Genomic DNA, 22,893 nt, shown 5'->3' with positions numbered 1-22,893 from the left:
ATCTCATAAATCAAAATCCATGATGATGATACTGTTTGAAGCTTCTTTCTCATTCTATTCACATTTTTTTTTTCATTATTCTTTTTTTATAATTTTTTCCAACCAAAACGATGTCATTTTGAAGAGAATTAATATCACCTTTTCATTCCATTAGTGAGACACGTGCCGGATCATCGCATTCACTCTAGAAATCACTGTGGAGGATCCTAACGCCCTAATTGTTACTGTTTTGTATTCTCCCAACCCAACAACGGCTATATTCACCACCGCCCCCGCCCCCGCCCAACGGTACATTTCTCTCACAAAATTGCAACGGAGACAAATGTTCCTCTTACATCTTTCTATCCTCCTCTCTCCTCATTACGATTAAGCTCACATCCGCATGCAATTCTTCCGTCTCCTCACACTCGAATCCACTTTTTTCCGATTCCGATCAATGTATTTTTCACCCAATTCGATTTAGGGTTTTTCGACCACTCAAATTCCATCCCCAATTATCGAATCATTAGGTTTTAGAGGTTTCGCGGTTGTCTTGATCAGAATCGGAGTTAGTGTTGTGGTTTTGGTTGAATTTCTGTTACGATCGGTGACATGAAGATCGAAGAGTTGGATGAGGTTGAATCTGATGGAAGGAGTTACAATCACAGTGACGACCATGTTTCTGGAAGAATGATTGTTCGGGTCGGTGCGAAGAGAGCGCTAGTCGGAGCTGGGGCTCGGATCCTGTTCTACCCGACCCTTCTGTACAATGTTTTCCGGAACAAGATTCAAGCTGAGTTCAGATGGTGGGACCAAATTGATCAGGTTTTGGTTCTAAGTTCCTTCATATATATATGTATGTATATTTGTGTATGTTGTTGTATCTGTTTTTTGTGTTTTCTTTGGTCTTGTGTTTATATCACTGTATGTTTTAATTTCTGGAGTTGTTTTTGTTTGATCTGTTTGGTTGCTGGGAAAATGGAGGACTACAAAGAAAAAGAAGGATTTTTTGTGTTGTTTTAATGGGTGGTAGTTTAGTAGCTTTTTGGAATTGTTCTTCTTGATCCATTTGGTTGTTGAGAAAATAGAATTCCTATGTATTTCGGTTACTAGAGAAAATAAAGACCTTGTATGACTGTCACTGTATGTAATAGTATCTGGAGTTGTTTTTCTTTGATTTGTTTGCTGCTGGAAAAAAAAAAAAAACAAAAACAAAAACAAAACAAAACAAAAAAAATTGAAAAGTGAAGTAGTTCAGTAGAGCTTTAAAATTGTTCTTCATGATTCATTTGGTTGTTGAGAAAATAGAATTCCTTTGCATTTAAGTTACTGGAGAAAATGTAGGAAAAAGATGGGATAATGGGGCCTGTTATTCTTAGAATTCTGATTATCTGAATTGGAGAAAATGAAGAGCTTCGTGAAACTTTGACCAATGCAACTACTTTACATTTCATTTTCTTGGTGTTCTTGGTGCACAGATGGAATGTGAGCTTAAATTAAAGGGATCATGATTTATTGATTTGAGTTTTTATTTCTATGTTGATTTTTAAACAGTATCTTCTGCTGGGGGCGGTTCCATTCCCTAAGGATGTTCTGCAGTTGAAGCAGCTTGGTGTTGGCGCTGTCATCACCCTTAATGAGCCTTATTGTTGGTTCCAACATCATTGTACCATGTGAGTGATGTCGTCTGCGCTGATTCGGCGGCTGGGGATTGGGAGGTCACGGCTCGGGTCCAGGGATTTCAAGAACATGTCCATTTTCGCCACAATTGACAAGGTTAGTAATTTTACATACATAATATGTGCTATATATTTAGATATATACATATTAATTGTGCCAAATTTAGTTGTTTGAATTCTCAACTTATATCTGTAGAACTTGATTCTCTTTACCATTCTTGTGTATGTTTTTTTATCACCGCAACGAAATAATTGTTGTATTTTGTGTCATATAAATTAAGTTCTACCCTCAAAGTTGTCTTTTATGGAGCTGTGTGTGACTTAATTTGATTATCCATTTTTCCCATTCTGATTTATAAAATCCAGTAAACATTTTGTTGTTGGTAAGCAATATTGATCCTGTGACAACCCTGTTAATCATTGGTTTTGAATGTTATTTAAGTGCTTTGTGTGAATTTGAATGCTTATTATGTGTTTAATATGATTTTTAGGTTCATATCTATTAACCGTAGGAATATCTGTTGTGATTTCTGTTATAATTTGAAATTGAAGGCCTTAATGACGTTAGAAACCGAAATTGGCTAGTTTATTATGAATGGTATAATTTTTTAGAGCGTAACGAGAAGTTTGATTAAAATTTGATTCAGATTAAATTAATTAGATTAAATCAATTAAATTAAGCCTTGATTAATTAGTCATAAGCTCTATTTAACTTGATCCCTAATTAAGGCCCTAAGCTAATCTATGAGAAATGTTAAAACCGGATTTCACTCTAGGCAAAAGTAGTTCCTTAAGAAATTTGAATTCGAGGTGTTGATGCCCCAAAATACCAAACGCCATCGGTTTGGCACAAAACTTGGCACACATGACCGCCTAAACACGAGAGACTTGTGGGAGAAGACGGGGCTCTAGTCGGGCTCCCGATTTGGGAGTTAGAGCTAGATTTCACTCTAGGCAACCTAGGTCATTAAGAAATTTGAATTCGAGGTTTTGACACCTTAAAATCACCAAACAGGGTTCGATTGGCACGAACCTGGCACACACGACCGCCTAGGAACGAGAGACTTATGGGAGAAGACGGGGCTCGAATCGGGTTCCCGGTTTGGGAGTAAGAGCCAGATTTCGGTCTAGACAATTTGGTCCCTTAAAAAATTTAAATACGAGGTGTTGACGCCCCAAAATCGCCAAACGGCGTCGGTTTGGCACAAAACTTGGCACACACGACTTCCTAAGCACGAGAGACTTGTGGGACTAGACGGGGCTCGAATTGGGTTCTCGGTTTGGGAGTTAGAGCCGGATTTCGGTCTAGGCTAGCTAGTTCCTTAAGAAATTTGAATTCGAGGTGTTGACGCCCCAAAATTACCAAACGGCATCGGTTTGACACGAAAGTTGACACACAAGACCGCCTAGGCACGAGAGACTTGTGGGAGAAGACGGTACTCCAATCGGGTTCCCGGTTTGGGAGTTAGAGACGGATTTCACTCTAGGCAAGCTACTTCCTTAAGAAACTTAAATTCGAGGTGTTGACGTCCCAAAATCGCCAAAAGGCGTCGGTTTCGCACGAAACTTGGCACACACGACCGCCTAGGCACGTGAAACTTGTGGGAGAAGACGGGGCTCCAATCAGGTTCCCGGTTTGGGAGTTAGAGCTAGATTTCACTATAGGCAAATTAGTTCGTTAATAAATTTGAATTTGAGGTGTTGACGCCCCGAAATCGCCAAAAGGCGTCTGTTTCGCCCGAAACCTGACGCACAAGACTGCCTAAGCACGAGAAACTTGTAGGAGATGACAGGACTCCAATTCGGTTCCCGATTTTGGAGTTCCTTATGAAAATTGAATTCGAGGTGTGGACGCCCCGAAATACCAAACGCCGTCGGTTTGGCATGAAACTTGGCACACATGACCGCCTAAACACGATAGAGTTTTGGGAGAAGACACGGCTCCAATCGGGTTCCCGGTTTGTGAGTGAGTTAAAGCCGGATTTCACTCTAGGCAAAATTAGTTCCTCAAGAAATTTGAATTCGAGGTGTTGACGCCCCAAAATACCAAACGCCGTCGGTTTGGCACAAAACTGGGCACACATGACCGCCTAAAGACGAGAGACTTGTGAGAGAAGACGGGGCTCCAATCGGGTTCCCGGTTTGGGAGTAAGAGCCAGATTTCGGTCTAGACAATTTGGTCCCTTTAAGATATTTAAATTCGAGGTGTTGACGCCCCAAAATTGCCAAACGGCGTCGGTTTGGCAAGAAACTTGGCACACACAACTGCCTAGGCACGAGAGACTTGTGGGAGAAGACGGGGCTCGAATTGGGTTCTCGGTTTGGGAGTTACAGCCGGATTTCGGTCTAGGCAAGCTAGTTCCTTAAGAAATTTGAATTTAAGGTGTTGACGCCCCAAAATTAACAAACGGCGTCGGCTTGACATGAAAGTTAACACACACGACCACCTAGGCATGAGAGACTTGTGGGAGAAAACGGTACTCCAATGGGGTTCCCGGTTTGGGAGTTAGAGACAGATTTCACTCTAGGCAAACTAGTTCCTTAAGAAACTTGAATTCGAGGTGTTGACGCCTCGAAATTGCCAAAAGGCGTCTGTTTCGCCCGAAACCTGGCGCACAAGACCGCCTAAGCACGAGAAACTTGTAGGAGATGACAGGACTCCAATTGGGTTCCCGATTTTGGAGTTAGAGCCGGATTTCGCTCTAGGCAAAAGTAGTTCCTTATGAAAATTGAATTCCAGGTGTGGACGCCCCGAAATACCAAACGTCGTCAGTTTGGCACGAAACTTGGCACACATGACCGCCTAAACACAATAGAGTTTTGGGAGAAGACACGGCTCGAATTGGGTTCCCGGTTTGGGAGTTAAAGCCGGATAGTTCCTTAAGAAATTTGAATTCGAGGTGTTGACGCCCCAAAATCGCCAAAAGGCGTCTGTTTCGCCTGAAACCTAGCGTACAAGGCCGCCTAAGCACGAGAAACTTGTAGGAGATGACAGGACTCCAATTGGGTTCCTGATTTTGGAGTTAGAGCCGGATTTCGCTCTAGGCAAAAGTAGTTCCTTATGAAAATTGAATTCGAGGTGTGGACGCCCCGAAATACCAAACGTCGTCGGTTTGGCACGAAACTTGGCACACATGACCGCCTAAACACAATAGCGTTTTGGGAGAAGACACGGCTCGAATTGGGTTCCCGGTTTGGGAGTTAAAGCCGGATTTCACTCTAGGAAAACTAGTTCCTTAAGAAACTTGAATTCGAGGTTTTGACGCCCTAAAATCGCCAAAAGGCGTCGGTTTCGCACGAAACCTGCCACACACTACCGCCTAGGCACGAGAAACTTGTGGGAGAAGACAGGACTCTAATCGGGTTTCCTGTTTGGGAGTTACAGCCGGATTTCACTTTAGGCAAACTAGTTCCTTAAGAAACTTGAATTCGAGGTGTTGACGCCCCATAATCGCCAAGGAATTGGGGTCACTGCTGTGGCAAAGGCACAGCAGTGACTTTTGTGCTTCATTTTGTGATGCATTATGGGATTATTTTTATGATCTGAACCGTTCATTTTGTAGGGTTTGTTGAGTACTTCAAGCCTACCAAAAATCATATTAATCGGATACCAGTAACTATATGATCGAATTGCATATTTTTATACTATTTTTCAAAAGAAAAACTTCTTGTTTGTTTTTTTGGTTATCAATCATATAGTTGTTGATATCCGATTAATATGATTTTTAGTAGGCTTGAAGTGCTCAACAAATCTTTCAAAATGAACGGTTCAGATCATAAAAATAAGCCCATAATACATCACAAAATGACGCACAACAGTCACTGCTGTGCATTTGCCACAGCAGTGACCCCAAGTCCTAATCGCCAAAAGGCGTCGGTTTCGCACGGAACTTGGCACACACGACCGCCTAGGCACGAGAAACTTGTGGGAGAAGACAGAACTCCAATTAGGTTTCCGGTTTGGGAGTTATAGCCGGATTTCGGTCTAGGCAAACTAGTTCCTTAAGAAATTTAAATTTAAGGTGTTGACGCCCCAAAATTACCAAACGGCGTCGGCTTGACACGAAACTTAACACACACGACCACCTAGGCACGAGAGACTTGTGGGAGAAAACGGTACTCCAATGGGGTTCCCGGTTTGGGAGTTAGAGACAGATTTTACTCTAGGAAAACTAGTTCCTTAAGAAACTTGAATTCGAGGTGTTGACGCCTCGAAATTGCCAAAAGGCGTCTGTTTCGCCCGAAACCTGGCGCACAAGACCGCCTAAGCACGAGAAACTTTAGGAGATGACAGGACTCCAATTGGGTTCCCGATTTTGGAGTTAGAGCCGGATTTCGCTCTAGGCAAAAGTAGTTCCTTATGAAAATTGAATTCCAGGTGTGGACGCCCCGAAATACCAAACGTCGTCGGTTTGGCACGAAACTTGGCACACATGACCGCCTAAACACAATAGAGTTTTGGGAGAAGACACGGCTCGAATTGGGTTCCCAGTTTGGGAGTTAAAGCCGGATTTCACTCTTGGCAAAAGTAGTTCCTTAAGAAATTTGAATTCGAGGTGTTGACGCCCCAAAATCGCCAAAAGGCGTCTGTTTCGCCCGAAACCTGGCGTACAAGGCCGCCTAAGCACGAGAAACTTGTAGGAGATGACAGGACTCCAATTGAGTTCCCGATTTTGGAGTTAGAGCCGGATTTCGCTCTAGGCAAAAGTAGTTCCTTATGAAAATTGAATTCGAGGTGTGGACGCCCCGAAATACCAAACGTCGTCGATTTGGCATGAAACTTGGCACACATGACCGCCTAAACACAATAGAGTTTTGGGAGAAGACACGGCTCGAATTGGGTTCCCGGTTTGGGAGTTAAAGCCGGATTTCACTCTAGGAAAACTAGTTCCTTAAGAAACTTGAATTCGAGATTTTGACGCCCTAAAATCGCCAAAAGGCGTCGGTTTCGCACGAAACCTGCCACACACTACCGCCTAGGCACGAGAAACTTGTGGGAGAAGACAGGACTCCAATCGGGTTTCCTGTTTGGGAGTTACAGCCGGATTTCACTTTAGGCAAACTAGTTCCTTAAGAAACTTGAATTCGAGGTGTTGACGCCCCATAATCGCCAAGGAATTGGGGTCACTGCTGTGGCAAAGGCACAGCAGTGACTTTTGTGCTTCATTTTGTGATGCATTATGGGATTATTTTTATGATCTGAACCGTTCATTTTGTAGGGTTTGTTGAGTACTTCAAGCCTACCAAAAATCATATTAATCGGATACCAGTAACTATATGATCGAATTGCATATTTTTATACTATTTTTCAAAAGAAAAACTTCTTGTTTGTTTTTTTGGTTATCAATCATATAGTTGTTGATATCCGATTAATATGATTTTTGGTAGGCTTGAAGTACTCAACAAATCTTACAAAATGAACGGTTCAGATCATAAAAATAAGCCCATAATACATCACAAAATGAAGCACAACAGTCACTGCTGTGCATTTGCCACAGCAGTGACCCCAAGTCCTAATCGCCAAAAGGCGTCGGTTTCGCACGGAACTTGGCACACACGACCGCTTAGGCACGAGAAACTTGTGGGAGAAGACAGAACTCCAATTAGATTTCCGGTTTGGGAGTTATAGCCGGATTTCGGTCTAGGCAAGCTAGTTCCTTAAGAAATTTGAATTTAAGGTGTTGACGCCCCAAAATTACCAAACGGCGTCGGCTTGACACGAAACTTAACACACACGACCACCTAGGCACGAGAGACTTGTGGGAGAAAACGGTACTCCAATGGGGTTCCCGGTTTGGGAGTTAGAGACAGATTTCACTCTAGGAAAACTAGTTCCTTAAGAAACTTGAATTCGAGGTGTTGACGCCTCGAAATTGCCAAAAAGCGTCTGTTTCGCCCGAAACCTGGCGCACAAGACCGCCTAAGCACGAGAAACTTGTAGGAGATGACAGGACTCCAATTGGGTTCCCGATTTTGGAGTTAGAGCCGGATTTCGCTCTAGGCAAAAGTAGTTCCTTATGAAAATTGAATTCCAGGTGTGGACGCCCCGAAATACCAAACGTCGTCGGTTTGGCACGAAACTTGGCACACATGACCGCCTAAACACAATAGAGTTTTGGGAGAAGACACGGCTCGAATTGGGTTCCCGGTTTGGGAGTTAAAGCCGGATTTCACTCTTGGCAAAAGTAGTTCCTTAAGAAATTTGAATTCGAGGTGTTGACGCCCCAAAATCGCCAAAAGGCGTCTGTTTCGCCCGAAACCTGGCGTACAAGGCCGCCTAAGCACGAGAAACTTGTAGGAGATGACAGGACTCCAATTGGGTTCCCGATTTTAGAGTTAGAGCCGGATTTCGCTCTAGGCAAAAGTAGTTCCTTATGAAAATTGAATTCGAGGTGTGGACGCCCCGAAATACCAAACGTTGTCGGTTTGGCACGAAACTTGGCACACATGACCGCCTAAACACAATAGAGTTTTGGGAGAAGACACGGCTCGAATTGGGTTCCCGGTTTGGGAGTTAAAGCCGGATTTCACTCTAGGAAAACTAGTTCCTTAAGAAACTTGAATTCGAGGTTTTGACGCCCTAAAATCGCCAAAAGGCGTCGGTTTCGCACGAAACTTGCCACACACTACCGCCTAGGCACGAGAAACTTGTGGGAGAAGACAGGACTCCAATCGGGTTTCCTGTTTGGGAGTTACAGCCGAATTTCACTTTAGGCAAACTAGTTCTTTAAGAAACTTGAATTCGAGGTGTTGACGCCCCATAATCGCCAAGGAATTGGGGTCACTGCTGTGGCAAAGGCACAGCAGTGACTTCTGCTGTGGCAAAGGCACAGCAGTGACTTTTGTGCTTCATTTTGTGATGCATTATGGGATTATTTTTATGATCTGAACCGTTCATTTTGTAGGGTTTGTTGAGTACTTCAAGCCTACCAAAAATCATATTAATCGGATACCAGTAACTATATGATCGAATTGCATATTTTTATACTATTTTTCAAAAGAAAAACTTCTTGTTTGTTTTTTTGGTTATCAATCATATAGTTGTTGATATCCGATTAATATGATTTTTGGTAGGCTTGAAGTACTCAACAAATCTTACAAAATGAACGGTTCAGATCATAAAAATAAGCGCATAATACATCACAAAATGAAGCACAACAGTCACTGCTGTGCATTTGCCACAGCAGTGACCCCAAGTCCTAATCGCCAAAAGGCGTCGGTTTCACACGGAACTTGGCACACACGACCGCCTAGGCACGAGAAACTTGTGGGAGAAGACAGAACTCCAATTAGATTTCCGGTTTGGGAGTTAGTGCCAGATTTCACTCTAGGCAAAAGTAGTTCCTTAAGAAATTTGAATTCGAGGTGTTGACGCCCCAAAATACCAAACGCCGTCGGTTTGGCACAAAACTTGGCACACATGACCGCCTAAACACGAGAGACTTGTGGGAGACGACGGGCCTCCAATCGGGTTACCAGTTTGGGAGTTAGAGCCAGATTTCACTCTAGGCAACCTAGTTCGTTAAGAAATTTGAATTCAAGGTTTTGACACCTTAAAATCCCCATACAGGTTTCGATTGGCACGAAACCTGGCACACACGACCGCTTAGGCATGAGAGACTTGTGGGAGAAGACGGGGCTCGAATCGGGTTCCCCGTTTGGGAGTTGGAGCCAGATTTCACTCTAGGCAACCTAGTTCGTTAAGAAATTTGAATTCGAGGCTTTGACACCTTAAAATCACCAAACGGGGTTCGATTGGCACGAAACCTGGCACACACGACCGCCTAGGCACGAGAGACTTCTGAGAGAAGACGGTACTCCAATCGGGTTTTTGGTTTGGGAGTCAGAGCCGGATTTCACTCTAGGAAAACTAGTTCCTTAAGAAACTTGAATTCGTGGTTTTGACGCCCCAAAATCGCTAAAACGTGTCGGTTTGGCACGAAACTTGGCACACATGAACGCCTAAACACGATAGAGTTGTGGGAGAAGACACGGCTCCAATCGGGTTCCCGATTTGGGAGTTAGAGCCGGATTTCTCTTTAGGCAAACTAGTTCCTTAAGAAACTTGAATTCGAGGTGTAGACGCCCCAAAATCGCCAAAAGGCGTCAGTTTCGCACGAAACTTGGCACACACGACCGCCTAGGCACGAGAAACTTGTGGGAGAAGAGTCGGATTTCACCCTAGGCAAAAGTAGTTCCTTAAGAAATTTGAATTCGAGTTGTTGACGCCCCAAAATACCAAACGCCGTCGGTTTGGCACAAAACTTGGCACACATGACCGCCTAAACACGAGAGACTTGTGGGAGAAGACGGGGCTCTAGTCGGGCTCCCGATTTGGGAGTTAGAGCCAGATTTCACTCTAGGCAACCTAGGTGATTAAGAAATTTGAATTCGAGGTTTTGACACCTTAAAATCACCAAACAGGGTTCGATTGGCACGAACCTGGCACACACGACCGCCTAGGAACGAGAGACTTATGGGAGAAGACAGGGCTCGAATCGGGTTCCCGGTTTGGGAGTAAGAGCCAGATTTCGGTCTAGACATTTTGGTCCTTTAAGAAATTTAAATACGAGGTGTTGACGCCCCAAAATCGCCAAACGGCATCGGTTTGGCACGAAACTTGGCACACACGACTTCCTAAGCACGAGAGACTTGTGGGACTAGACGGGGCTCGAATTGGGTTCTCGGTTTGGGAGTTAGAGCCGGATTTCGGTCTAGGCAAGTTAGTTCCTTAAGAAATTTGAATTCGAGGTGTTGACGCCCCAAAATTACCAAACGACGTCGGTTTGACACGAAAGTTGACACACAAGACCGCCTAGGCACGAGAGACTTGTGGGAGAAGACGGGTACTCCAATCGGGTTCCCGGTTTGGGAGTTAGAGACGGATTTCACTCTAGGCAAGCTACTTCCTTAAGAAACTTAAATTCGAGGTGTTGACGTCCCAAAATCGCCAAAAGGCGTCGGTTTCGCACGAAACTTGGCACACACGACCGCCTAGGCACGTGAAACTTGTGGGAGAAGACGGGGCTCCAATCAGGTTCCCGGTTTGGGAGTTAGAGCTAGATTTCACTATAGGCAAATTAGTTCGTTAATAAATTTGAATTCGAGGTGTTGACGCCCCGAAATCGCCAAAAGGCGTCTGTTTCGCCCGAAACCTGGCGCACAAGACTGCCTAAGCACGAGAAACTTGTAGGAGATGACAGGACTCCAATTCGGTTCCCGATTTTGGAGTTCCTTATGAAAATTGAATTCGAGGTGTGGACGCCCCGAAATACCAAACGCCGTGGGTTTGGCACGAAGCTTGGCACACATGACCGCCTAAACACGATAGAGTTTTGGGAGAAGACACGGCTCCAATCGGGTTCCCGGTTTGTGAGTGAGTTAAAGCCGGATTTCACTCTAGGCAAAAGTAGTTCCTCAAGAAATTTGAATTCGAGGTGTTGACGCCCCAAAATACCAAACGCCGTCGGTTTGGCACAAAACTGGGCACACATGACCGCCTAAAGACGAGAGACTTGTGGGAGAAGACGGGGCTCCAATCGGGTTCCCGGTTTGGGAGTAAGAGCCAGATTTCGGTCTAGACAATTTGGTCCCTTAAGATATTTAAATTCGAGGTGTTGACGCCCCAAAATTGCCAAACGGCGTCGGTTTGGCAAGAAACTTGGCACACACAACTGCCTAGGCACGAGAGACTTGTAGGAGAGGACGGGGCTCGAATCGGGTTCCCGGTTTGGGAGTTATAGCCGGATTTCGGTCTAGGCAAGCTAGTTCCTTAAGAAATTTGAATTTAAGGTGTTGACGCCCCAAAATTACCAAACGGCGTCGGCTTGACACGAAACTTAACACACACGACCACCTAGGCACGAGAGACTTGTGGGAGAAAACGGTACTCCAATGGGGTTCCCGGTTTGGGAGTTAGAGACGGATTTCACTCTAGGCAAACTAGTTCCTTAAGAAACTTGAATTCGAGGTGTTGACGCCCCGAAATTGCCAAAAGGCGTCTGTTTCGCCCGAAACCTGGCGCACAAGACCGCCTAAGCACGAGAAACTTGTAGGAGATGACAGGACTCCAATTGGGTTCCCGATTTTGGAGTTAGAGCCGGATTTCGCTCTAGGCAAAAGTAGTTCCTTATGAAAATTGAATTCGAGGTGTGGACGCCCCGAAATACCAAACGTCGTTGGTTTGGCACGAAACTTGGCACACATGACCGCCTAAACACAATAGAGTTTTGGGAGAAGACACGGCTCGAATTGGGTTCCCGGTTTGGGAGTTAAAGCCGGATTTCACTCTTGGCAAAAGTAGTTCCTTAAGAAATTTGAATTCGAGGTGTTGACGCCCCAAAATACCAAACGCCGTCGGTTTGGCACAAAACTGGGCACACATGACCGCCTAAAGACGAGAGACTTGTGGGAGAAGACGGGGCTTCAATCGGGTTCCCGGTTTGGGAGTTGGAGCCAGATTTCACTCTAGGCAACCTAGTTCGTTAAGAAATTTGAATTCGAGGTTTTGACACCTTAAAATCACCAAACGTGGTTCGATTGGCACGAAACCGGGCACACACGACCGCCTAAGCACGAGAGACTTGTGGGAGAAGACGGGGCTCGAATCGGGTTCCCGGTTTGGGAATAAGAGCCAGATTTCGGTCTAGACAATTTTGTCCCTTAAGAAATTTAAATTCGAGGTGTTGACGCCCCAAAATTGCCAAACGGCGTCGGTTTGGCAAGAAACTTGGCACACACAACTGCTTAGGCACGAGAGACTTGTGGGAGAAGACGGGGCTCGAATCGGGTTCCCGGTTTGGGAGTTAGAGCCGGATTTCGGTCTAGGCAAGCTAGTTCCTTAAGAAATTTGAATTCAAGGTGTTGACGCCCCAAAATTACCAAACGGCGTCGGCTTGACACGAAACTTAACACACACGACCACCTAGGCACGAGAGACTTGTGGGAGAAAACGGTACTCCAATCGGGTTCCCGGTTTGGGAGTTAGAGACGGATTTCACTCTAGGCAAACTAATTTCTTGAGAAACTTGAATTCGAGGTGTTGACGCCCCAAAATCGCCAAAAGGCGTCAGTTTCATACGAAACTTGGCACACACGACCGCCTAGGCACGTGAAACTTGTGGGAGAAGACAGGACTCCAATTGGGTTCCCGGTTTGGGAGTTAGAGCCGGATTTCACTCTAGGCAAAAGTAGTTCCTTATAAAATTTGAATTCGAGGTGTTGACACCCCAAAATCGCCAAACGGGGTTCGATTAGCACGAAACTTGGCACACACGACCGCCTAGGCACGAGAGACTTGTGGGAGAAGACGGGGCTCGAATCGGGTTCCCGGTTTGGGAGTTAGAGCCGGATTTCGGTCCCTTTAGAAATTTAAATTCGAGGTGTTGATGCCCCAAAATCGCCAAACGGCGTTGGTTTTGCACGAAACTTGGCACACACGACCGCCTAGGCACGAGAGACTTGTGGGAGAAGACGGGGCTCGAATCGGGTTCCCGGTTTGGGTGTTAGAGCCGGTTTTCGGTCTAGCCAAGCTAGTTCGTTAAGAAATTTGAAGTCGAGGTGCTGATGCCCCAAAATCACCAAACGGCGTCGGTCTGGCACGAAACTTGGCACACACGACCGCCTAGGGACGAGAGACTTGTGGGAGAAGACGGTACTCTAATCGGGTTCCCGGTTTCGGAGTTAGAGCCGGATTTCACTCTAGGCAAACTAGTTCCTTAAGAAACTTGAATTCGAGGTGTTGACGCCCCAAAATCTGCAAACGGCGTCTGTTTTGCACGAAACTTGGCACACACGACCGCCTAGGCACGAGAAACTTGTGGGAGAAGACGGGATTTGAATTGGGTTCCCGGTTTGGGAGTTAGAGCCGGATTTCGGCCTAGGCAAGCTAGTTCCTTAAGAAATTTGAATTCGAGGTGATGATGCCCCAAAATCACCACAACAGCGTCGGTTTGGCACGAAATTTGGCACGCACGACAGCCTAGGCCCGAGAGACTTCTGGGAGAAGACGGTACTCCAATCGGGTTCCCGGTTTGGGAGTCAGAGCCGGATTTCACTCTAGGAAAACTAGTTCCTTAAGAAACTTGAATTCGAGGTTTTGACGCCCTAAAATCGCCAAAAGGCGTCGGTTTCGCACGAAACCTGCCACACACTACCGCCTAGGCACGAGAAACTTGTGGGAGAAGACAGGACTCCAATCGGGCTTCCTGTTTGGGAGTTAGAGCCGGATTTCACTTTAGGCAAACTAGTTCCTTAAGAAACTTGAATTCGAGGTGTTGACGCCCCATAATCGCCAAGGAATTGGGGTCACTGCTGTTGTTGTGCTTCATTTTGTGATGCATTATGGGATTATTTTTATGATCTGAACCGTTCATTTTGTAGGGTTTGTTGAGTACTTCAAGCCTACCAAAAATCATATTAATCGGATACCCAATAACTATATGATTGATAACCAAAAAAACAAACAAGAAGTTTTTCTTTTGAAAAATAATATAAAAATATGCAATTCGATCATATAGTTGTTGATATCCGATTAATATGATTTTTGGTAGGCTTGAAGTACTCAACAAATCTTACAAAATGAACGGTTCAGATCATAAAAATAATCCCATAATGCATCACAAAATGAAGCACAACAGTCACTGCTGTGCCTTTGCCACAGCAGTGACCCCAATTCCTTGGCGATTATGGGGCGTCAACACCTCGAATTCAAGTTTCTCAAGGAACTAGTTTGCCTAAAGTGAAATCCGGCTCTAACTCTCAAACAGGAAACCCGATTGGAGTCCTGTCTTCTCCCACAAGTTTCTCGTGCCTAGGCGGTAGTGTGTGGCAGGTTTTGTGCGAAACCGACGCCTTTTGGCGATTTTAGGGCGTCAAAACCTCGAATTCAAGTTTCTTAAGGAACTAGTTTTCCTAGAGTGAAATCCGGCTCTGACTCCCAAACCGGGAACCCGATTGGAGTACCGTCTTCTCCCAGAAGTCTCTCGTGCCTAGGCTGTCGTGCGTGCCAAATTTCGTGCCAAACCGACGCTGTTGTGGTGATTTTGGGGCATCATCACCTCGAATTCAAATTTCTTAAGGAACTAGCTTGCCGAGGCCGAAATCCGGCTCTAACTCCCAAACCGGGAACCCGATTCAAATCCTGTCTTCTCCCACAAGTTTCTCGTGCCTAGGCGGTCGTGTGTGCCAAGTTTCGTGCAAAACAGACGCCGTTTGCGGATTTTGGGGCGTCAACACCTCGAATTCAAGTTTCTTAAGGAACTAGTTTGCCTAGAGTGAAATCCGGCTCTGACTCCGAAACCGGGAACCCGATTGGAGTACCGTCTTCTCCCACAAGTCTCTCGTCCCTAGACTTCTGGGAGAAGACGGTACTCCAATCGGGCTCCCGGTTTGGGAGTCAGAGCCGGATTTCACTCTAGGAAAACTAGTTCCTGAAGAAACTTGAATTCGTGGTTTTGACGCCCCAAAATCGCTAAAACGCGTCGGTTTGGCACGAAACTTGGCACACATGAACGCCTAAACACGATAGAGTTGTGGGAGAAGACACGGCTCCAATCGGGTTCCCGATTTGGGAGTTAGAGCCGGATTTCTCTTTAGGCAAACTAGTTCCTCAAGAAACTTGAATTCGAGGTGTAGACGCCCCAAAATCGCCAAAAGGCGTCAGTTTCGCACGAAACTTGGCACACACGACCGCCTAGGCACGAGAAACTTGTGGGAGAAGATAGGACTCCAATTGGGTTCCCGGTTTGGGAGTTAGAGCCGGATTTCACTCTAGGCAAAAGTAGTTCCTTAAGAAATTTGAATTCGAGGTGTTGACGCCCCAAAATACCAAACGCCGTCGGTTTGGCACAAAACTTGGCACACATGACCGCCTAAACACGAGAGACTTGTGGGAGAAGACGGGGCTCTAGTCGGGCTCCCGATTTGGGAGTTAGAGCCAGATTTCACTCTAGGCAACCTAGGTCATTAAGAAATTTGAATTTCGAGGTTTTGACACCTTAAAATCACCAAACAGGGTTCGATTGGCACGAACCTGGCACACACGACCGCCTAGGAACGAGAGACTTATGGGAGAAGACGGGGCTCGAATCGGGTTCCCGGTTTGGGAGTAAGAGCCAGATTTCGGTCTAGACAATTTGGTCCCTTAAGAAATTTAAATACGAGGTGTTGACGCCCCAAAATCGCCAAACGGCGTCGGTTTGGCACGGAACTTGGCACACACGACTTCCTAAGCACGAGAGACTTGTGGGACTAGACGGGGCTCGAATTGGGTTCTCGGTTTGGGAGTTAGAGCCGGATTTCGGTCTAGGCAAGCTAGTTCCTTAAGAAATTTGAATTCGAGGTGTTGACGCGCCAAAATTACCAAACGGCGTCGGTTTGACACGAAAGTTGACACACACGACCGCCTAGGCACGAGAGACTTGTGGGAGAAGACGGTACTCCAATCGGGTTCCCGGTTTGGGAGTTAGAGACGGATTTCACTCTAGGCAAGCTACTTCCTTAAGAAACTTAAATTCGAGGTGTTGACGTCCCAAAATCGCCAAAAGGCGTCGGTTTCGCACGAAACTTGGCACACACGACCGCCTAGGCACGTGAAACTTGTGGGAGAAGACGGGGCTCCAATCAGGTTCCCAGTTTGGGAGTTAGAGCTAGATTTCACTATAGGCAAATTAGTTCGTTAATAAATTTGAATTCGAGGTGTTGACGCCCCGAAATCGCCAAAAGGCGTCTGTTTCGCCCGAAACCTGGCGCACAAGACCGCCTAAGCACGAGAAACTTGTAGGAGATGGCAGGACTCCAATTCGGTTCCCGATTTTGGAGTTCCTTAAGAAAATTGAATTCGAGGTGTGGACGCCCCGAAATACCAAACGCCGTGGGTTTCGCACGAAACTTGGCACGCATGACCGCCTAAACACGATAGAGTTTTGGGAGAAGTCACGGCTCCAATCGGGTTCCCGGTTTGTGAGTTAAAGCCGGATTTCACTCTAGGCAAAAGTAGTTCCTCAAGAAATTTGAATTCGAGGTGTTGACGCCCCAAAATACCAAACGCCGTCGGTTTGGCACAAAACTGGGCACACATGACCGCCTAAAGACGAGAGACTTGTGGGAGAAGACGGGGCTCCAATCGGGTTCCCGGTTTGGGAGTAAGAGCCAGATTTCGGTCTAGACAATTTGGTCCCTTAAGATATTTAAATTCGAGGTGTTGACGCCCCAAAATTGCCAAACGGCGTCGGTTTGGCAAGAAACTTGGCACACACAACTGCCTAGGCACGAGAGACTTGTAGGAGAAGACGGGGCTCGAATCGGGTTCCCGGTTTGGCAGTTATAGCCGGATTTCGGTCTAGGCAAGCTAGTTCTTTAAGAAATTTGAATTTAAGGTGTTGACGCCCCAAAATTACCAAACGGCGTCGGCTTGACACGAAACTTAACACACACGACCACCTAGGCACGAGAGACTTGTGGGAGAAAACGGTACTCCAATGGGGTTCCCGGTTTGGGAGTTAGAGACGGATTTCACTCTAGGCAAACTAGTTCCTTAAGAAACTTGAATTCGAGGTGTTGACGCCCCGAAATTGCCAAAAGGCGTATGTTTCGCCCGAAACCTGGCGCACAAGACCGCCTAAGCACGAGAAACTTGTAGGAGATGACAGGACTCCAATTGGGTTCCCGATTTTGGAGTTAGAGCCGGATTTCGCTCTAGGCAAAACTAGTTCCTTATGAAAATTGAATTGAGGTGTGGACGCCCCGAAATACCAAACGTCGTCGGTTTGGCACGAAACTTGGCACACATGACCGCCTAAACACAATAGAGTTTTGGGAGAAGACACAGCTCGAATTGGGTTCCCGGTTTGGGAGTTAAAACCGGATTTCACTCTTGGCAAAAGTAGTTCCTTAAGAAATTTGAATTCGAGGTGTTGACGCCCCAAAATACCAAACGCCGTCGGTTTGGCACAAAACTGGGCACACATGACCGCCTAAAGACGAGAGACTTGTGGGAGAAGACGGGGCACCAATCGGGTTCCCGGTTTGGGAGTTGGAGCCAGATTTCACTCTAGGCAACCTAGTTCGTTAAGAAATTTGAATTCGAGGTTTTGACACCTTAAAATCACCAAACGGGGTTCGATTGGCACGAAACCTGGCACACACGACCGCCTAGGCACGAGAGACTTGTGGGAGAAGACGGGGCTCGAATCGGGTTCCCGGTTTGGGAGTAAGAGCCAGATTTCGGTCTAGACAATTTTGTCCGTTAGGAAATTTAAATTCGAGGTGTTGACGCCCCAAAATTGCCAAACGGCGTCGGTTTTGCAAGAAACTTGGCACACACAACTGCCTAGGCACGAGAGACTTGTGGGAGAAGACGGCGCTCGAATCGGGTTCCCGGTTTGGGAGTTAGAGCCGGATTTCGGTCTAGGCAAACTAGTTCCTTAAGAAATTTGAATTCAAGGTGTTGACGCCCCAAAATTACCAAACGGCGTCGGCTTGACACGAAACTTAACACACACGGCCACCTAGGCACGAGAGACTTGTGGGAGAAAACGGTACTCCAATCGGGTTCCCGGTTTGGGAGTTAGAGACGGATTTCACTCTAGGCAAACTAATTTCTTGAGAAACTTGAATTCGAGGTGTTGACGGCCCAAAATACCAAATGCCGTCAGTTTGGCACAAAACTTGGCACACAAGACCGCCTAATCACGAGAGACTTGTGCGAGAAGACGGGGCTCCAATCGGGTTCCCGGTTTGAGAGTTAGAGCCAGATTTCACTATAGGCAAACTAGTTCGTTAAATAAATTTGAATTCGAGGTTTTGACACCTTAAAATCACCAAACGGGGTTCGATTATCACGAAACTTGGCACACACGACCGCCTAGGCACGAGAGACTTGTGGGAGAAGACGGGGCTCGAATCGGGTTCCCGGTTTGGGAGTTAGAGCCGGATTTCGGTCCCTTTAGAAATTTAAATTCGAGGTGTTGATGCCCCAAAATCGCCAAACGGCGTTGGTTTTGCACGAAACTTGGCACACACGACTGCCTAGGCACGAGAGACTTCTGGGAGAAGACGGGGCTCGAATCGGGTTCCCGGTTTGGGAGTTATAGCCGGATTTCGGTCTAGGCAAGCTAGTTCCTTAAGAAATTTGAATTTAAGGTGTTGACGCCCCAAAATTACCAAACGGCGTCGGCTTGACACGAAACTTAACACACACGACCACCTAGGCACGAGAGACTTGTGGGAGAAAACGGTACTCCAATGGGGTTCCCGGTTTGGGAGTTAGAGACGGATTTCACTCTAGGCAAAGTAGTTCCTTAAGAAACTTGAATTCGAGGTGCTGACGCCCCGAAATTGCCAAAAGGCGTCTGTTTCGCCCGAAACCTGGCGCACAAGACCGCCTAAGCACGAGAAACTTGTAGGAGATGACAGGACTCCAATTGGGTTCCCGATTTTGGAGTTAGAGCCGGATTTCGCTCTAGGCAAAAGTAGTTCCTTATGAAAATTGAATTCGAGGTGTGGACGCCCCGAAATACCAAACGTCGTCGGTTTGGCACGAAACTTGGCACACATGACCGCCTAAACACAATAGAGTTTTGGGAGAAGACACGGCTCAAATTGGGTTCCCGGTTTGGGAGTTAAAGCCGGATTTCAGTCTTGGCAGAAGTAGTTCCTTAAGAAATTTGAATTCGAGGTGTTGACGCCCCAAAATTACCAAACGGCGTCGGCTTGACACGAAACTTAACACACACGACCACCTAGGCACGAGAGACTTGTGGGAGAAAACGGTACTCCAATCGGGTTCCCGGTTTGGGAGTTAGAGACGGATTTCATTCTAGGCAAACTAATTTCTTGAGAAACTTGAATTCGAGGTGTTGGCGCCCAAAAATCGCCAAAAGGCGTCAGTTTCGTACGAAACTTGGCACACACGACCGGCTAGGCACGTGAAACTTGTGGGAGAAGACAGGACTCCAATTGGGTTCCCGGTTTGGGAGTTAAAGCCGGATTTCACTCTAGGCAAAAGTAGTTCCTTATAAAATTTGAATTCGAGGTGTTGACACCCCAAAATACCAAATGCCGTCAGTTTGGCACAAAACTTGGCACACAAGACCGCCTAATCACGAGAGACTTGTGGGAGAAGACGGGGCTCCAATCGGGTTCCCAGTTTGAGAGCGAGAGCCAGATTTCACTATAGGCAAACTAGTTCGTTAAGAAATTTGAATTCGAGGTTTTGACACCTTAAAATCACCAAACGGGGTTCGATTAGCACGAAACTTGGCACACACGACCTCCTAGGCACGAGAGACTTGTGGGAGAAGACGGGGCTCGAATCGGGTTCCCGGTTTGGGAGTTAGAGCCGGATTTCGGTCCCTTTAGAAATTTAAATTCGAGGTGTTGATGTCCCAAAATCACCAAACGGCGTTGGTTTTGCACGAAACTTGGCACACACGACCGCCTAGGCACGAGAGACTTGTGGGAGAAGACAGGGCTCGAATCGGGTTCCCGGTTTGGGTGTTAGAGCCGGTTTTCGGTCTAGCCAAGCTAGTTCGTTAAGAAATTTGAAGTCGAGGTGCTGATGCCCCAAAATCACCAAACGGCGTCGGTCTGGCACGAAACTTGGCACACACGACCGCCTAGGAACGAGAGACTTGTGGGAGAAGACGGTACTCCAATCGGGTTCCCGGTTTCGGAGTTAAAGCCGGATTTCACTCTAGGCAAACTAGTTCCTTAAGAAACTTGAATTCGAGGTGTTGACGCCCCAAAATCTGCAAACGGCGTCTGTTTTGCACGAAACTTGGCACACACGACCGCCTAGGCACGAGAAACTTGTGGGAGAAGACCGGATTTGAATCGGGTTCCCGGTTTGGGAGTTAGAGCCGGATTGCGGCCTAGGCAAGCTAGTTCCTTAAAAAATTTGAATTCGAGGTGATGATGCCCCAAAATCACCACAACAGCGTCGGTTTGGCACGAAATTTGGCACGCACGACAGCCTAGACACGAGAGACTTCTGGGAGAAGACGGTACTCCAATCGGGTTCCCGGTTTGGGAGTCAGAGCCGGATTTCACTCTAGGAAAACTAGTTCCTTAAGAAACTTGAATTCGAGGTTTTGACGCCCTAAAATCGCCAAAAGGCGTCGGTTTCGCACAAAACCTGCCACACACTACCGCCTAGGCACGAGAAACTTGTGGGAGAAGACAGGACTCCAATCGGGTTTCCTGTTTGGGAGTTAGAGCCAGATTTCACTTTAGGCAAACTAGTTCCTTAAGAAACTTGAATTCGAGGTGTTGACGCCCCATAATTGCCAAGGAATTGGGGTCACTGCTGTGGCAAAGGCACAGCAGTGACTGTTGTGCTTCATTTTGTGATGCATTATGGGATTATTTTTATGATCTGAACCGTTCATTTTGTAGGGTTTGTTGAGTACTTCAAGCCTACCAAAAATCATATTAATCGGATACCAATAACTATATGATTGATAACCAAAAAAACAAACAAGAAGTTTTTCTTTTGAAAAATAATATAAAAATATGCAATTCGATCATATAGTTGTTGATATCCGATTAATATGATTTTTGGTAGGCTTGAAGTACTCAACAAATCTTACAAAATGAACGGTTCAGATCATAAAAATAATCCCATAATGCATCACAAAATGAAGCACAACAGTCACTGCTGTGCCTTTGCCACAGCAGTGACCCCAATTCCTTGGCGATTATGGGGCGTCAACACCTCGAATTCAAGTTTCTCAACGAACTAGTTTGCCTAAAGTGAAATCCGGCTCTAACTCTCAAACAGGAAACCCGATTGGAGTCCTGTCTTCTCCCACAAGTTTCTCGTGCCTAGGCGGTAGTGTGTGGCAGGTTTTGTGCGAAACCGACGCCTTTTGGCGATTTTAGGGCGTCAAAACCTCGAATTCAAGTTTCTTAAGGAACTAGTTTTCCTAGAGTGAAATCCGGCTCTGACTCCCAAACCGGGAACCCGATTGGAGTACCGTCTTCTCCCAGAAGTCTCTCGTGCCTAGGCTGTCGTGCGTGCCAAATTTCGTGCCAAACCGACGCTGTTGTGGTGATTTTGGGGCATCATCACCTCAAATTCAAATTTCTTAAGGAACTAGCTTGCCGAGGCCGAAATCCGGCTCTAACTCCCAAACCGGGAACCCGATTCAAATCCTGTCTTCTCCCACAATTTCTCGTGCCTAGGCGGTCGTGTGTGCCAAGTTTCGTGCAAAACAGACGCCGTTTGCGGATTTTGGGGCGTCAACACCTCGAATTCAAGTTTCTTAAGGAACTAGTTTGCCTAGAGTGAAATCCGGCTCTGACTCCGAAACCGGGAACCCGATTGGAGTACCGTCTTCTCCCACAAGTCTCTCGTCCCTAGACTTCTGGGAGAAGACGGTACTCCAATCGGGCTCCCGGTTTGGGAGTCAGAGCCGGATTTCACTCTAGGAAAACTAGTTCCTGAAGAAACTTGAATTCGTGGTTTTGACGCCCCAAAATCGCTAAAACGCGTCGGTTTGGCACGAAACTTGGCACACATGAACGCCTAAACACGATAGAGTTGTGGGAGAAGACACGGCTCCAATCGGGTTCCCGATTTGGGAGTTAGAGCCGGATTTCTCTTTAGGCAAACTAGTTCCTCAAGAAACTTGAATTCGAGGTGTAGACGCCCCAAAATCGCCAAAAGGCGTCAGTTTCGCACGAAACTTGGCACACACAACCGCCTAGGCACGAGAAACTTGTGGGAGAAGATAGGACTCCAATTGGGTTCCCGGTTTGGGAGTTAGAGCCGGATTTCACTCTAGGCAAAAGTAGTTCCTTAAGAAATTTGAATTCGAGGTGTTGACGCCCCAAAATACCAAACGCCGTCGGTTTGGCACAAAACTTGGCACACATGACCGCCTAAACACGAGAGACTTGTGGGAGAAGACGGGGCTCTAGTCGGGCTCCCGATTTGGGAGTTAGAGCCAGATTTCACTCTAGGCAACCTAGGTCATTAAGAAATTTGAATTTCGAGGTTTTGACACCTTAAAATCACCAAACAGGGTTCGATTGGCACGAACCTGGCACACACGACCGCCTAGGAACGAGAGACTTATGGGAGAAGACGGGGCTCGAATCGGGTTCCCGGTTTGGGAGTAAGAGCCAGATTTCGGTCTAGACAATTTGGTCCCTTAAGAAATTTAAATACGAGGTGTTGACGCCCCAAAATCGCCAAACGGCGTCGGTTTGGCACGGAACTTGGCACACACGA

The 22,893-nt window shown here is 46.4% G+C and overlaps 1 protein-coding gene and 1 pseudogene across 1 annotated transcript in view; both read left to right on the top strand.

Annotated features, from left to right (window-relative positions):
- Positions 1 to 216: 216 nt before the first annotated feature.
- The window catches only part of LOC145813075 (uncharacterized), a 103,071-nt gene continuing 80,394 nt past the window's right edge, over positions 217 to 22,893 (top strand). The window contains exons 1-2 of the mRNA XM_082908339.1: positions 217 to 804; positions 1,534 to 1,755. The gene's annotated coding sequence lies outside the window, so the exon portion shown is untranslated. The remainder of the gene's footprint in view (positions 805 to 1,533; positions 1,756 to 22,893) is intronic.
- On the top strand, positions 592 to 1,656 carry LOC145813076 (phosphatidylglycerophosphate phosphatase PTPMT2 pseudogene; annotated as a pseudogene).

Source organism: Camellia sinensis, chromosome 15 (assembly GCF_055761805.1).
Source record: "Camellia sinensis isolate YWXY chromosome 15, ASM5576180v1, whole genome shotgun sequence".
Taxonomy (NCBI): Eukaryota; Viridiplantae; Streptophyta; class Magnoliopsida; order Ericales; family Theaceae; genus Camellia; species Camellia sinensis.
Note: the sequence above shows the minus strand (reverse complement) of the source record. Positions and strands in the feature narration are given on the sequence as shown.